This window comes from Ochotona curzoniae, unplaced genomic scaffold (assembly GCF_017591425.1).
Source record: "Ochotona curzoniae isolate NIBS_2020 unplaced genomic scaffold, NIBS_Ocur_1.0 contig_1014, whole genome shotgun sequence".
In the NCBI taxonomy this organism is placed as follows: Eukaryota; Metazoa; Chordata; class Mammalia; order Lagomorpha; family Ochotonidae; genus Ochotona; species Ochotona curzoniae.
Window position 1 is genome coordinate 19,869,082 of NW_024464920.1, and position 17,527 is coordinate 19,886,608.

The window sequence follows — 17,527 nt, forward strand, 5'->3', positions numbered from 1 at the left end:
TTAACAAATCATTTTTTTTTCAAATACACAGTACTGATACTTTAACGAATATAATGTGAGATATATGTAGAACCTGTCCTGGGTAAGGGTGAATAAAATGCCATGTGAGTGGTCAGGAATGTTGTGTCAATGGCTAGTCAGAATTTCAAAGATCTGTTTTAGAAAATTTGACTATGTTTAATTAAAAAAAATTCTGTACAAATTAACTTACTCAAAGCACAATTGCAGGTTATAAATATAAGGTACAGGGAATGATGCTTTTAAGCTCAAGGTGTATCCTGAATTTACTGTAAGAGACACCAGTTTTACAAATGCATTTGGCCTGAAACAGGCATTTAGCACAATGGTTAAGAGACCATTTCAGATTTTCACATCACAAATCTCATAGTGCTTGGATTTGATTCCTCATTTCACTTCCAGTCTTAGTTTCCTGTTAATGTGAACACTGAGCAACAGCGTGTAATGGCTCAAGTACTTGGGTCACTGCCATTCACATAAGAGATCCAAATAGGTTTACACAGCTCCAGGCTGTTGGCTTGGCATGGCCCAACCCTGGCTATTACAGTTATTTGGAAACTAAACCAGTGGATAGGACATACAGGATTTACAGGCAGGATGAAGAAGTAACACATGTGATTTGGTTTCTATCTTGTGGAAGAAGACTTAATCTCACAAGCACTCCAGATTGTAAAATCCAACAGGAAGTACAATCTCTACAATATTGACCAAGTATAGATGTCTGTTGTTAAAGAATCAGAAAATATATACCAATGTCTATAAGTAGCCTTTAAGGCACAGATTATAAAAGGTTTTGAATTTCACTAAGTAATTTAAACAACTCATGTAAAAACACGAATAGCAATGGTATACCCACAGCAGCAATAAGTACAAAGTATTCTGGCAAAGGAGAGGCAACTCAAATAACTGCAGATGTTGATACCTGCATATATTTGAAATATGGACACTAAATTATGAGTAGAAATGTTCAGAAAGTCTCGGTGTGAGATGAGAAAGACAAAAGACATAAATACATAGTAGTAGAATATTTTTCCATATGGAGATATCTCCTTTCCTTTCCCTTTTGTTAGTATTTGCATGAAATACATGTTTCTACTTTCTGTGTTCAAACTATGTATGTCTTTGAAGTGAATCCCTTTTTATAGAATACGTATATTGGACAATATTTTCTTTTTAAGTTTACAGATGTAAGTCAAATTTGTAGTTTTTAGAACTAAATAAAATTAATCCTCTAAAAGTCCTCATGAAAAATGTATAATTTATGAAAATGAAAAGCTTGAAAAGGATGAGGTTTTCCCAACACACATTAAAATGTAACTTTTTTTAAAGCTTCATTAAGGCAGAGTTATAGAGAGAAAGGAAAAGACAGAAAAAAAAAATCTCTGATCCAATAGTTCATTCCCCGAAAGGCAGCAACAGCCACATTGGGACTAGATTGAAGCCAGAAGCCTCTTATTCCATCTGGGTCAGCCACAGACATCAAAGGTCTAAGACTTAGACAATCCTCTGCTGCTTTCCCAGGTGCATTAGCAGGGAGCTGGATGGGAAGGGAAGCAGTTGGGACCGGAAACGGAACCCATGTTGGATGCCAGTGTCTCATGGAGTGGCTTAGTCAACTGTAACACAAGGCTGCTTCTGCCTGTTTGAAATAAATTCTTAAAGGCTTTCTGCTCCATAGATTTGTTACTAACTATTTATTATTTATTGCTATCTGAGTGACATGAGTCTCTTCATTTTCCTGTTGGACAGATTACTGTTTGTATTGGCAAGTGTTAACTGATTTTTGTGCGTGAGTTTTATATTCTAAAAATTTACCAGTTCAGTTGTTCAGGCCATTTTTTTTTTGGTTGGGTCCTCATAGCTTTGTTTTATTTCTATATAGAAAATAGACATTTTTTGCTTCCCAGTTTGAAATGTTGTGAGATGAAACAGCATATCAGAGTCTCTTGCAAAAAAGGCCAAGTGGATGGCTGGGAATATTTGCATGAAAAAGATCACATAGAGATACAGAAAGCATAGAACATTATAGTTTACTATGTACATGCTCGTGCCATCCGCAAACATAATTTTGCCTGTTGCTTTCTGGTATGGATGTGTTTTATTTATTCTCCTTATCTGCTTCTCTGGTGAGGACCCTAGAACTTCATTGAAAAGAAGTACAAGGATGCCAGTCCTGACTACGCACTAGCTCTTACAGGAACAGCCTGCAGCTTTTCCCAACTGATTGTGATATTGTTGTGTTCCCTTCATTTATGGGCTTTGCTGTGTGATCGGAAGTGCCTTGTATAGTTATCCTGTTGAGAATTTTGTGCCATGGATGCATATTGGTCTTTATCAAATGTTGTTTTCTGTATTTGTTGTAAAGATTACTTTTTCTTTCACAGTGTTAATGAGTCATATCACACTGGTTTATGTATGTGTACACACACATACACAGTCTTGTCAAAAATCTCTTTTAATCTAGTTGTTTATTCATTTCTTTTCAATTAAAACAACGCTTTGTTTTGTTAACTACTTGAAAGTTTATTTATTTATCTGAAAGGTAAATTTCCCTCCCCGAAAGGCCACAATGTCTAGAATTTGGCCTGGATGAATCCAAGAGCCTTGCGCTCTTCCCGAGGCTCCTGTTTTCCCAGGTTTGATAGTGGAGATTTGAGTCAGAAGATGCTAGTGCTTAGACTAATGCTCATGTGGTATGACAGCCAGATGATGGCTTATCTTGCTGTGCCATAACACGGGCCCATTTTGTTCATTTGTGTACCACTTCTAATTCTCTCTTTCCTTGATTTCTATGCTAATATTAATCTTTTTTCAGTATGATAACATTTGTTTTTCCTAATGTTGTTCTTTGACGTATAAGATTAAGCTATTTTGAACTCTTTCTCCTTAAAAAAATTCATTTTATGTTTTTAAAAGGGAGAGTCACAGAGGGCAGGGCTGGGGTGAGTGGGGAAAGATACAATAAAGATCTATCCACTGGCTCTCCCCAAATGGCCACAATGGCCAGGGCTGGGTCCGGCTGAAGCCAGGAACCTGGAGATTCATGTGCCCAAGAATTTTGAATCCTCTGCCGCTTTCCTGGACCATTAGTAGGGAGCTAAAACAGAAGTGGAGCAGCCAAGGCTCAAATTGTCACCCATATGGAACGCCAGCATTCCAGGTGGTGCTTTTACCCACTGTGTCAGAAGACCTGCGCTAAAATCTTTCTTCTATTTGATGTAGGCATCTATCACTATAAATTTCCTTCAGTGTACTGATTTTGTTATAACCCATACGTTTTTACATATTCTTGTTTTATCTTTTGTCAAGCAAATGTTTTAACTTTCCTTCTGAGTTCCTCTGTGAATCTCATGTTTATATGCATGTTGCTTAGCTTCCACATATTTGTGAATTTTCCTGTTTTCTTGCTGTTAGTGGTTTCTAATTTCATTCTGTCATGATCAGAAGAGATACTTGCAATGGTTTATAAATTCTTAAATTTGTTAACATTTCTCTTGTTAGCAATCCTGTTGAATGATTTATCCTAGAGGATGCCCATGTGTCCATGAGATGAGTCAGTTTTCTCTGCTCTTCGGTGGAGAGACCTATACATGTGTATCAAATCCATCTGATCTACAGCGTTGTCCTTGTCAGCTGTTTATTGGTCTACATCCATGATTTTCTATTTTATTGTACCCTTTGCTTTTATAATATTAGAACAATTCTTAGATACAGTAATATACATTTTATATTTAGAGGATCTGTGGTTAAGTACATATATGTATATCAATTTGTTGTTATACCTTCTATTGAATTGGTCTTTTGATATGATATAATGACTTTCTTTGTCTCTCAAAACAGGCTGAGATTTAAAGATTATTGTGAGTGACATAACTAAAACTACCTCTACTTTTGTTTGTTTACCATTTGAATGATAAAATTTTTTCTCTTCAATCTTTTCAAACTATCTGTATCTTTAAAGTGACTCTCTTATAGTCAATGTGTCACTGGATCTTGTTATTTTTAATCCAGTCAGATATACTTTGCATTTTGACCAGTGAGGTGGCTATATTAGACATCTGAAATAAATGCTGACAATTGTGCCATTTCATGAATGAATTTATATGTGCTTTCCAATCAATTCTGTCCCTGTCCATCCTCACTTGTACTCCCTTCACTTTTTCTTTGACTCTTATAGTTATTTGGTTTGATTCTCTTCTGATATCTTTCTATGCATATGCAAAAAGATTTGGGTGTGATTATCTCAAAGCTTGCATAAAACATTTTGTAGCCATAGCAATCTGATTTTGAGCTTGCCAGCCACTTAAATGGCATGCAAAAACCATATGCTTGATTTCCCATGTAGCATTTTAGTCAGTGCTTCTTTTATGATGATGATGGTGGTGATGATGGTGGTGATGATGATGTACCTGCTAGTTATTCCTGTGTCATACTAAGATTAAAACAAATTTTCCTGATGCCATTACAGTGTTGCTTCCTTTGCATTTCCTTTGCATCATATTTAGTAGTAAAGTTCATTCTTTCATATGTTTCATGTTTTTGTTTCTTTGAGGATATATGTCTTATTTATTGTTATACAGGTGTAGTATGATGACATTTGTCAATATTGGTTTTGTTCCTCTGGGAGAAAATGCGTTTTCCTTAATTTTTAAGGAGAATTTTATCAGGTATGGTTTTTCTTATTGTTGGTCTTATAGTGCTATTATTGTCATTTTCTTTGAGATTCTGGAATACATTTTCCTATTCTCTACTTGTTGTAGTAACCCATTCGACCTTAACATAAAAAAACTTACAATTGGTAATGAATTATGAAAAGGTCTATTCAGGTCACAGTTTTGGCTCCTACTGTGAAGCCATTCTCAGTGTATGGTAACACAGAGGAGGGAGGATGTGAAAGCAGGAACATAAAGAGAAATTCATAGTCCAGGTTGAGTTTGTAATCACAATCTGAAAAAATAAAAACCACTCACTGCATGACACAAGCTCTTCAGAAAATAATACCCCTGGTGACCCAAACGTCTTCCACTTGCACTCATCTCTTACAGTTTCCATTATCTTTTAGTACCATCATCTTCAAGACCTGGCATCCAACACATAGAACTGATGAAGCAAAGTCAGGCTATAGTCACCGTAATGTTGCTACTGAGAAATCGACTAATAACATGGAGCTTCCTTTATACACAAGAAGTCGCTTGTCTCTTGTGGCTTTTACTTAATATGATTTTATTTTAATTTGTCTGTGGTGCTTATTTTAAATGATTGATCCTCTTTAGGAACTTTGGAGCTTTGTAACTGAATTATTCATTTCCCTACTGAGTTTGGATTTTTTTTTCAGTTATTATTTCTTTAGCTGGATGATTTAAAAGATGCAGTCTTTAAGGTTGTGGAGTCTTGTCTTTCTGATAGAGGCTGCTGTTTAGGCTCTTCCTTGTATTTTGAATTAATCCACTATATTCTGCTTATTCTGCTCTTTCTTTTGAACCTTTGGTGAGTTATTTCTCTTTCTTAAACTTCTTATTTTGTTACTGTATTAATCTGGTTTGTCAAGTTGGTTGCACATATGTGCTTTTTGTACTTGGGTGAGCTTTTACAAAACACTGAGTTTGAATTTTTTGTTAAAGATTCATTTATTTTTATTTGAGAGATAGATTTATGGAAAGAGAAACAGAGAGAGAGAGAGAAAGAGAAATCTTTCATTCCCTGGTTCATTCCCAAATTGCCACAATGGCCAGAGCTGAGCCAATTTGAAGCCAGTAGCAAGGGCCTAAGGTCTTAAGCTGTCCTCCTCTGCCTTCCCAGGTCATAATTATGTAAAGAGCTGAAAGGGAAGTAGAGCAGCAGCGAGGGCACAAACAAGTGTCCATATGGGATGCTGATGCTGCAGATGGTAGATTAGCCTGCAAGGCCTTTGTGCCAAACCCTGATACTAAAATTTTATCATTCAATTTTTACAATGCCACTGTGTTCTATAAATATTAATTTAATAGTTAACCATGCATAGATCAAATAGTGTATGCAAAGCCAAGTTTACCTCCTCAAATAATTACACTCCTGGGATAAATATATGTTGTTTCTACAATGTAAATTATATCTAAAACAATGTGTTAAAATGATAGAGAATGTAAATCTAAAAAATAGTAGCTGGAGCAGGAAGTCTGAATATAACTTGCTCATTTGAAGTTACTTTTCCAGAAGAGAAAAACAAGTTTCATTCAACCAGGCATCCACCCATACAGCTAATAAATACAGCTGGTAAAGGCCCTGTGCTCATGGGTGGGAAAAACCATCAAAACCACTATACTGCAGTGAAGTGAAAACAATTATTGTCAATATGTGAGAAAGTAAATTTGGCCAGATTTCAATAAAAATTATTATTGGACATGAAACACCTAATTACTTACAGTTTTTTTTTTATTTCACAAATGACTGTTCTCAACTTTTTTTCAATCACTCAAAAATATATAAATCATTTTTAGTCTACAGTCATGACAAAAAACAAAATCATTTATGAAAGCAGATAGTGAGTGTGTAAATGTTAGCATAGAAAAATGAGGGAAAGTGGCAAGCATGACCATTCAATCTATTTTGGATATTGAATTATATGTTCTATTTTCTGCCCTTTTTCCCTGATATGCCAAACGCTTAGGCAAGGAGAACTTGTTTCCTTATGATAAAATTTCAAGGAGATGAGAATTGACACTTTGATCTGGAGAAGGTCCTTCATATTTCCTCAATGAGATTTCCTGACTTTAGTGATAAAATTGGAATTCAGGGAGTTGGAATTGACATTCCAGTAGGGGCCTCACCTAACAGCCTAGCTTGTATTCTTAGGTAAAACCAGGAGCCAATTTTCCAAAGGAGAAAAAAAGGGGAGAAGCAAAATTTTATGTTTTCAAAGAAAGATTTTACAATGGACTGTGACCTCAACTATCCTTATAGCGAGCTGGCAATTTATAGGAGACAGGAAGAAGTTTCTTACTCATTTTCAGTCCATTTTCAGTCCATTTCCATTAAAATTCGTTATTATTATGATTATTGTTATTATTGATTCAGAAGACAGAGACATAGAAAAATCTCTCTTCTTCTATTTCCCAAATGTTCACAAAACTGCAGAAGACCAGGGCAAAGCTAGGAGCCTAGAAGTCAGTGTAGGTTTTCCACGTGGGTAGCAGGGACACATGGAGCAGAAACTTCATGGGCCGCCTCCCAGCAACAGTATTGGCAGGAAGCTGGCTTAGACAGGGAACTCTCAGGATTAAAACCCAAGCACCTCAGTAGCAGTGTTGGTATCCCAAGAGGAGTTTAATTGTGCAGCAAATGCTCAACTCAAACTTCATGTATTTTATCAATAAAAACTAGAATTTAAAGATCATATACTACTGATTTTTTGCTCTCACATTTTATAAAATGTACACATTTAAAAGTCACATAAAAATAAAATTGAAATGCATGTAGATGGATACAACACGTGATAATTACCATTAAAACCTACGCAAATGGATTATTTCAAAAGGAATTGTTCAAAATAATGAGTTCAACAAGCTTCCTTTGTTAAATGGATAAATCCTTTTTATTGCCCTGGCATTCTTTTTTATATTCAAGAATGACTAATGGATATTGCTTCTGCCATTTACATTTTCTTTAGTCCTTTTGGAGCTCATTGTAATGCTTTTCCTTCCTGTGAGACTCCTTCCCTTACCATAATAGAGCTGAAAGAATAGTTCCAGGACACAGCCTATAATTTTGTCACTTCTGCCCTGATGGGAGAGAAAAAAAATACAAGAAACAAAAGCTAAATGTGTACTTACAATTTAAACCATGCTGGCTGGGGAGGTCAAAACTCTAAATTCAGAAATGGAAATAAAGATATCAATAAACCCATCTTCAGAGACTTTTATTTCAATGTGGCATCTTAAAAGATGGAATTATTTGTTGATGGCAATACAATGGACTACTAAACCAGAATGCTTCCTAAAACATCCAAATATTACAGCAGATGAATAACGTTTGAATACGCAGAAGACAAAGACATGATTCAAATTGTGTACATTTACAATTTAAAATTTAAAAACCGTTGTTTTTTTTTTTTTCAAAAGGTGTTGTAACACTTTCTGGCATACATATGTGAAATTGAAGCTTTTATTCATATCTTTGACTAGTTTATCTAATAATTGATTTGTTGACATTTCTGAAAAGAGACTTTTTCAGAGCTGCTTCTTGCTTTTGTAAGGTGGTCAGGTGTGGACTCAGTGGATTCTGGGTTGGGCATTACCTTTTTGTTCAGCCATTCTTGCCTTTTTTTGCTTTTGCTTTCCTTTTGCCAGGATGGGGCAGGAGTTAGCAGAGTCAGTTGCCATTTCTGTGCTAAGCAGAGAGCCAGTCCACATTAGCTGATTTGGGTACATATGACTTAGAGAGCAAGCAGCCTAGTGGAAATGATCATGGAAAGTGTGATGAGAGGTAGTCTCCATGCTTTACCAAGTGCTACTTTATAATCATTGATACTTTTGATATGTCTTATTTATCCTTTTCATTGTGAAATGCTAGGCTCAGTTTTTAAATAAGATAGTGCCATCTTCTTCAGGAAGATAAGTAATTATAAGCAATGACTTATTTTAGAGTAGTGGATATTGCACTATATCTGTTGATGGAATTAAAAGCTTGTGAATGAATTGCTTCTGCCCTTCTCAGCACGCAATACTGAGTTATTGTAGTTTATCTGTGGTGTTGCACTTCTCCGTCTTATTTATTTAGCTTGATGCATATTTTCAGCCTGCCTTCATTTATTCAGAAAAAACCCTTAGGACAAATAGGATTAAAAGATAAGCTTATGTCAGTACAAAAATTGTTTGAAGTTCATTTATGATTTTTTATTACATGAGTCTTGAACTTTCATGTGGATCCTTCTACCTCTTTATATATATATATATATTTTTGCTATAGCATAGATTTTCTTATTACTGGATATTTCAGGACACAGTTTAGCACTATATGTTTTGCTTTGCTGTTCTAGATTAAGTTTTGTACTTTCCTACACAGATAATTTTCTCAGTATTTCTCTTTCTCTTCCGTGTGCAATATTTAGCTGCTAATTGACTATAGTAGCATTCCTATGCCTTTGCAATACTTACAAGATTTCTTTGGCCAATTTATTTTTTTCTGTAGACTTTCATATATCTAATGAAAATGGTGATGTTTGATTTCATTTAATTTTTAAACTAAAACTTAAAGTAAAATTTTAAATACATCTATTAGAGTGGTAGACATTTTAAAAATCAAATGAGTATCAAATTAATAAAATAGACTAGATACAGAATAAAGAGCTCTCACACATCACTGGGCATTGGAGCCTATCTAGCTCAGTGTGACCAGCCCCACTATTTAGCCTATACATTTTCTGGCAGATAACACCATTTGTTTAGTCAGGCCTGCCCCAGCCCTGGTTCTTAGGCCCACCAGTGGGGGCCAAAGACCATCAGAAGCTCATCCATATTTTCCCTACTAGGCCCACTTCCAGTCCTGGTCCTGGGCACTGCACCCTCTAGCAGCACCTGCTAGCTGATGCTGCAGCAAAACCTAACCAGCTTGCACTTACTCTGGTTCATGCTTGTACCAATGGATACAGTCACTTAGCCCAGCTTGGCTCTCCCACTCACCCAGATCACATGTAGGCCAATAGGCTTTGTAACCCTGCACAGCCTGGTTTGTCCCCAGTCCCAGCTCTCATGCTCATCAGCAGGAGCAGTGTCCCAGCAGGGGAGCCCCTGCAGCTCCACTGCTGGGCTCACCAGGATCCTGGATCTTACCTGTTCTGATAGGAGCTGTGGCCCAACCTGGCATGGCTTGCCTCCCCTCACATTCACCAGCGAGTGCTCAGCCTGGTCTGGCCCCAGTCCTTGTCCTAATGTGAACTGCTGGTGTTCTGGCCCAACCTGGCCTGTCCTGCACCCCATCCTGGTTCTCATATCTGCTAGTGAATGCCATGAACTGGCCCAGCATAGTCCATTCCAGACCTAACTCACACATATGCTGATGGGTACTATAATCTGATTTGCTCTGGGCTGCTCCCAGCCTTGGTTCTTGTGCTCACCTGCAGGGACTCAGTTCTGTCAGAGGATTTTCCCAAGTAATTCCCAGTAACAAATCTTGCGCATACTGGTGGGTACTTGTCCTGGACTGGCTTGGTCCACCTCCTGTCCTGGCAGGAATAGCAGCCTTGTCCAACTAGCTCATACCCATTGGTGATATAGCTCAGTCCTGCCTGGTCCACCCATAGACCCAGCTCTGATATGGTTCAGTAGGTACAGAGACCTATCCCCTCCTATCCTCCACACACTCTGGCTCCTGAGACCACCTGTGGGTACGAGAGTCAAGGTCAGTCTGGCATATTCCTGACCCAGTCCTCACCCATGCAAAGATGTACTGTGGCTATGTCCAGCCCACTTTGCTGCCCCTGTTCTGGCTTGCATGCTCACCTGTGGGAACTGCAGCCCAGGAGAGTATCTGCTTAGTTCCCAAACCAGACCCATTCCCAATCACAGATCATTCCCATGCCAGTGGTTGCTCAGACTCAGCCCAGCATAACCCAAGAACCAACTTGGCCTTTGCAGCCTGGCCTGGCTTAGCCTACAGCAGTCCCAATTCTATCTGGTCAGTGCTGTATCCCAGCCCTGCTCAGCCTGCCCCCATCCCTGGCTTTCATGTGAAACAGTAGGTGTTAACAGCCTAGCCTAGGCTGGCATGGCCTGCATTCCATCCTGACTCCTGCTCCTGCCGGATGCTATGGTTTGGGCTGGCGTGCCCAGTTTGCCAAATACAGAGCCAACCAACACAACTGCCAGGAAGTGAAGCAGCCTTCCCCAGCCTGAACAATGCTAAAGCCTGACTCACGTGTTTACCAGTGGGAGCAATGGCCCACCAGGGGAGTTCCCCATGTTCCCCCACCAGACCCATATCTCACACATACCAGAGGGTTCCAGTTCCTTACCTTACATAGTCTGCCCCTCTATCTTGGCCTCTGTGTGTACTGGTGGATGTTGCAGCCTGGTCCACCCCACACCCAATTCTTGGGTGCACCTGTGGGTGCTAGCTCCTGAATCAGCCTTACCTGTTCTTCCCAAAACTAGTACCAGTGAGTGTTGGGGAGTGGCAGTGGTTCCAAGGTCATGCCTAGCTCGGCCCGTCACCACCCCTAGCCCTCTAGCAAACCAGTTGGGATGGCAATTCCATAGGTGTGTGTCCCCACACCTGGTGTGCTGGTCAGAGTCAAGGCCCAGCCTAACATGGTTCACACCCTGCCCCAACACTCACTAGCAGAAACTGTGGTCAAAAGAATATGATAAGCATTTTAAGTTTTAGCGTAAAGGAATTGGGAGGTTGGTCATTCAAACTTTGGAAAGGGCTGTGCTAGAAACCAAGATTGTAGGATGATTTCTTTCCTTCAGGAGATATTTACTGACTGTTTAGAGGTAGTGTTACGTAGTAAAAATTTCTAACAAACACAAAGTAAATCTGTCCTTCCCAATTCCAAGCTATTTGATCGTGCATTAGGATAAGCTGATTTACTTATTAATCATTAGCTGAATAGCTTTCTTATATAATCAAAGGCAGATTTTCATGATTCAGTGCAGTTTAAAAAATTGTTGAAATCTGTTTATACTCAATGAACTACAGTTAAAATGAGCATTACATGCAAGTTGATCAAACTATAGACTATGTGTTTTACACTGGTTTTTAATATGCTTCAATGATGCTGAAAGTCTTATTTCTTATGACAGTGTTATTATGTAAAACAGATGCTGCCTTATAATCCTTAATTCCATTTGAATAAATGTCTCCATTTTTATTACTTTTCAATTAGTCTATAGCAACACAAGTCCAAGGTGTTGTGGATGGAGAATTGTTTGGTGTAAATCGTAAATCTCTTCTTTTATTGCTGTGTGTGTGTGTGTGGTCACCTCTTTATGATCTCAAAATGGAATTCACCTACAAGTAGAATAAATTTCTGAGTAGCAGCAAATTGTGTGTTGTTGTGTTGAGACCTCTGAAAGTCTCACTTTTGGAATTGTTAATTGAATGTAGGATAAAAGTAGATGAAAAGAATGTCTGTTAATTAGCTATGGATATTCTCTGGAAGTTGCTGTTAAATAGATAAAAACAGATATGAATTTTAAAGAGAGGCTGAGGGTTGAAGCTCCCCATGGAATTGACACTAGAGGCTTTATGTGGATGTGATTATTTTTATAAGTATTTGAGAAATATTCAAGACAAGTTTAAACACCTATGCCACTTAAGAATTATAAATGAAAATGATAAATAATGTATGTAAGTGGAATGCTTTTAATCCTAGGAATATTTGAAGAAATCTTCTGAATTGTTGGTTTACACATGGCAGGTATATTCCCCTGCTTTTGCACTAGATAGTTCTCTGAACTCTATATATTCTGAGTCATTTCATTAATTATCTGAAGACATTATTGTATCATGCCTGGAAAATGCATCTTGAAAAATCAAATAGGAACCTATGTCGTATGTTTTCCTATATGATCTCAAGTGTATTACTTATTATTCTACATGGTGCTTTCCTTATTTGTAACATAAAAAAAAATAATATCTACTAAAATGTTGTCAGATTAATTGAAATAATGCATGTTAACTGCATCATTCCAAAAAAGGGCATAAAATACACATTCAACACAAACCTGCTTTTATTGCTAGTAATTTCCAATTAGGAATTTAATTCATCAATTATTTATTTGAGGCACAGATAAAGAAAGACAGAGGGAGAGAGACAGACCAGAGAAATGTGGACGGTGGCCCAAGTAAGGCCAACTCAAAACCAGAAATTCAGTCCAGTTCAACAAAATAGATATCAGGAACCCTACTACTTGAGCCATCATCTGGTACCTCTGAACGTGGACAGTCATTGGAAGTGTATTAAAAGCATAGGCAGGATTCAAATCCAACCACTGTAACTGGAACATGGACATGTCAAACCAGGCTTTAACCAATAAGATGAAGTCCTACCCTAGTTCTTACTTCATTTTATAACTTGATGGAAATACTGTGTTACATTAGCAGAGAGAGAAAGAGAAAGGCACAGAAACGAGAGGAATGGATGTTGTAGAGCTGTAATTTAATATAATATATAGAATGCCCACCTTCCATATCAGAGTGCCTGGGATCAAGTCCCACCTCAATTTTCATTCCTGCTTGCTTTTGACACACACACGTGGGCAAGGCAGCAATTAGGGCTCAAGTACTTGGGTGGCTGCCACCAACAACGGAGACCCAAATGTGATTCCCTATTCCTGACTTTGACCTGAGCTTTGCCCCAGTTTGTGAAGTGAACGAGGGACTGAAAGACACAACGAACTAGAAATACAATGTTTCTTCCATATATTTAAAAAAAAGTCTCTGGTTAAACTCTTGATCATTCTGCAAAATTCACATGTAGATATTGCATACTCTGTGTTGTGTTGCCTTCCAGGGTTTATGCTGCATTCTCAAGGATACTTTTAGGGGCAAGCAACAGAGAACCAACTTAACAGTATGAGCACAAAAAAAAGTTCAGGATCATATCATTAAATTAGCAGGGATAAAATTGATTCAGGAAATCTAGCATGTTGAGAGGCAGTGATTCATCAGAATTTCATCTCGTCTATCTGCTTTGTCCCTCATGAGTGCAAACTCAGGGCAGACAGCATTCCAGTTGTACCTTCCCAGTTTAGCTTTCATAATAGAGAATTTTCTTGCAAGTTCAGACAAAAACTGAAGAAATTATCTGAATACCCTGGCTTGGGTTATGTGTCCATGCATTTGGCATTGGCCCTTGTCTCTTATCTAGAAACCCTCTAGAATGAAAGGAAAATAGAAAGATTCCCCAGGATGGGAACTTTGGAACAGCCAATTAAGCCTTTGTCTGTGACACCTGCATCAGATTTTATAGTGCTGGTTTGAGGTCTGGCTATTCTTCTTCCAGTCCAACACACTGATAAGGTACAATGTAATCTGCAGGGAAGGCAGCAGACAATGGCCCATGACTGGAGTTCCTGACACTCATATGGAAAACTCAAATTTCCTGCTCCTTGCTTTGACCTGGACCAGCCCTGCTTGTGGTGGGTGTTTGGGATGTACGTAGTGAACTGAAGATCTGGAAGATCTTGGGCTCAATCTCTCTCTCTTCCCCTACCATTCCTGATTCTGCCTTTCTAATACATTCCTATTTTAACAATGAGGGATAAAGAAGAGAAAATTCTCCAATAGAACTGAAAGTTTCTGTTGCCAAAAGAAATTTGAAGGGTTGTGCCAGACAACTAAAAGCAAGTGTTACTTGACACTTGATAAAATACAATTGATCAAAATGGTTGTGGAATGTTTGTCTTGACTACAGTTCTGTGGTCATTTAAGGTAGTTAAAAACACCCTGAAAATATATGTAAAAATGCTCGTGTATGAATCTGTGCAACAAGAGGTCCAACTCTAATACATGAAAAAGTTTGGGGGCAAAGACACTGGAATTGGAAAAGGAGATGCTTCTGTACCCCACCCCAACCCACTATTAAATTCCCCTGAAATAAGGAACCTCGAAACAAAATGCAAAGCTGTGTGGGGCAATGTTACAGAGCCGAGCACTTGAAGATATGGAGCTTTCATTTGATTTCTATGTATTTCCTATTCCTTTTATGTTACCACAACAAAACATTTGAGGCAAGGTAATTTATAAACAGCAGCTCTGGAGGCTGGAAAGCACAAGGTTCGGTGTCTGATCAGGCACCAATCTTCTTGCGGGATAGTACCATGAATGCCTTGGAATCATACGAGAGAGAAGACCAAAGGACAAGGCCTGAGTAGTTCCGTGACACCCTTTTGTAAAGGTTGATCCCCTGCTTGAAGACAAAGTCCTCATGATGTAAGAACTTTCTCTCTGGATGGGCATTGGGTCTTAGATCGCAACACATGAATTTTAAGGAGACATGCACACACAAACCTACACAGTTCACCTCATAAATCTATTTTAATCACTTGTTAATGATGAATTATCATAAACTCCTTTGCCAATAAAAATAACTTAGTATAATGCTTGCACATGGTGGATTTTCAGTGCTGACATAAATATAAGAACTATATACGCACCAGGGCTTATTCAAAGTGGCACATCCCACTTGAAATCATCACATAATTTTAACACCACCACAACCCTACACACTTAACCCTACATTTTACATTTTCATCACAATCAATCATCATTCATCCCATTCCATACCCTACATTCATCCTATCTATACATATCATTCAAATATATCATCCAAATTTCATTCCCACATCTATCAATCCCACTTAATAAATTATCCAAACCATAACAATCAACTACAATTCCTATTAAATTACCCTTCATCATTACATTCAACTTATCATTTTACTCCATTTAGTTATCACATACTCCTAATTCCATTTCCTTATCAGTCCTCTAACCATTAATAAAAATTTTATACATCCACCATCCCCTTTTACCTATTTATCAAATTATTAATCCTCAAAACCCAACCCCTACCCATATCATTTCCACACTCCAATATTCACATTAAACAATCCCTATCCTTAACCAAATTTTCTACTTTATTATTCTTTTTCACTCTAACCACCCCCTAATCAATTTTCATTTTCCTTCCTAATCTTCCTCCCCCATCTTCTAATCCTTTACAAATCACATCCCTATATAATTCATACACACACCACACTCCAATACTCACAAATTCCATACTTATATCTCCAACCATCCACCACCCTACCCCATATTTTCTCACCAAATACCTTCCTTACCATATTATATATCAATTTCATTCGAAAATTCATATCAAATCAATATTAACATAATAACACCTTAAAACCTATAATTTATATATCATACATAATATACTAACATAATATATTTATCAAATGTGATTTCACAATTCAGTATTATATTAATTACAATTTTACATATCCCTACCCAAACATATATTACCATATCAAACCCAATGTACATAATAATTTTACATCAAATCTATCTAAACCCACTATTCAAACTATAACATCTAAACCCCATTAAATCATTTACTTCATAAAAAACCAAATCTTTCCGTATACTCAAAAACTTTTATTCAATAAACCATCCCTATACTTTATCATTCTTTTAAACAATCCAAATTATTACATAGTACATGCTTCCTATTTTCTTGTCTTGTCACGAACCAATTTAGTACCATTTTTACATTTTTTCAGCACTTAACATAACATTCTATCAATTATCATACGTTACACTGTGTGTGTGTGTGTCAGATCTATCCTATGAGACACTGTGAAGATTGTTAAGAAGCTTAAGTTTGTGCTAATTAAATAAACAAATCAATTTTGGAAAGCTGAGAAATAACATTTAAAGTTAAAAGATGAATATGGCTGCGTTGTGAATAGTAGATTATAGATAAGCAAAAGAGGAGGAGGAGAGACTGGTTTCTTGGTGATGACAGGTTTACAAAAGAGGGGACATGTGTATTGTTTCATGCTGTGGAGTTCTGCCCTTACAAAATGGTCAGCCATGAACTCAAATGAAGGAGTCCTATGCAAGATCGCCTGATTCGCTGTCATGCTATAACTAATCTGGGCACTGAAGCAGTGACAGGCAGTGGAGGAAATACCCAATCTGCTGGATTTTTTAAAACAAGTTTTGTATTTATTGGTATGTGTAACATACAGGTCCTCACGATTTTAACATAATTTTGCATGATTCAGTGTTTATTGTCTATTAAATAACTGGAGATTTATTTTTCAACTGTGGATGCTGATGATATAACAAGATTTTCCATAAATGAATATTATGATATTTATACAATGTCAAATATTTGCAGAATGATAATTGATAGCACACATATTTTAAAACAATATTTTACAATTCTTAGAATGCTTCTCTTTCATTCTGTAATTATTAAAATTACTCATACTACAAAAATCTGAGATCCTGTTTCTTAGTTGAATTAATCATCTCTGTAAAAGTGAACTGATAATTTTCATGCATTATTAGTTTATGATGTTTTTACAAATTATTTAAATTTGGATTAGATGTGCTGAAATGGTGGTCATTAAAGTAATGTAACAAATTTAGTTCTAAATGTGCATAATAGCTTGAAAAAATAAATTCCAGTTCATATATTTTTTCATGTTAAATTAATAGGATTATAATCATGATTAGTTTAGCTTTTAATCTTTTCATTTGTGTTTCTTTTATACTTCAAAAGATCAGACCAGTAAGAATTTTTATCACATTTCATGAATTCTAAATTTCTAACATATGTGTTTTATCAATAATTCAGTTACATTTTCAGCTTACGCTTTTCCAATTACAATATATTGTGTTAGTTTACATTCCAGGAATTTAGTCTCTTCTTAACAAAGATATTCTACGAGCATTCTTATGAACACTATTCTTATGAACATTATTGATAAGGCTAACTTAAATTTTTAAACTATTTTAA

The 17,527-nt window shown here is 36.9% G+C and overlaps 1 protein-coding gene across 12 annotated transcripts in view; it reads left to right on the plus strand.

The window, feature by feature from the left end:
- PPFIA2 (PTPRF interacting protein alpha 2) overlaps positions 1-17,527 on the plus strand; it is a 374,197-nt gene that overhangs the window by 239,386 nt on the left and 117,284 nt on the right. The gene's annotated exons all lie outside the window — the stretch shown is intronic.